We start from the raw sequence: 634 nt of genomic DNA on the forward strand, positions 1-634 counted from the left end.
TTGTTTCAGAAAACTTGATATTTATCTTCAAAATCGACAGTAATTTTTTCTCTGACGGACAAAGCCCTGCTTTGAAAATTTTGACAGGTTAGTCTGCCCTAATGTTCATAGTTTAACTGATATGAAGGACATTCATTATGGTATTTTAACAGAATGGTGTTATGCCTAATCTTATAATGAAAGGTCTTGATAGCAGTACAAACATACAGAACAACACAAGTTTGGTTTTTCTATACATATGTACTATTTTATTTGGAAAATATTGATTTTCTAAAAGAAGTACTGGTCAAACCTGTCAGAAACCCACAAGAGAGCATATTTGCACAATAAAGCATTTCAATCCAGTCTTTGTTCATAATAAAGAAAAACAGAAAGTACCCTTTCCTATAAAACATATAGCCCCCAATTGAACAAAAAAAAAAAAATAAGTTGGTGGTTGCTATAAGACAATAGAACATTTGAAGGCGAGAAAACCTTTTGAATACAATCTAAAGCTAAGAGAGTAGGCAGAGCTTTAAGTTCCTTAGAAAGACCATAAGCATGTCACAGTTTCATTTTCTTAAATTTTTTGTTTTACACTATGAGGTTTGAAGATACACTCTGACTGTTGAATGTAAAGAGACTTATCCATTTC

Source organism: Poecilia latipinna, unplaced genomic scaffold (assembly GCF_001443285.1).
Source record: "Poecilia latipinna isolate Pla-1442-1.1 unplaced genomic scaffold, P_latipinna-1.0 Scaffold948, whole genome shotgun sequence".
NCBI lineage: Eukaryota > Metazoa > Chordata > Actinopteri > Cyprinodontiformes > Poeciliidae > Poecilia > Poecilia latipinna.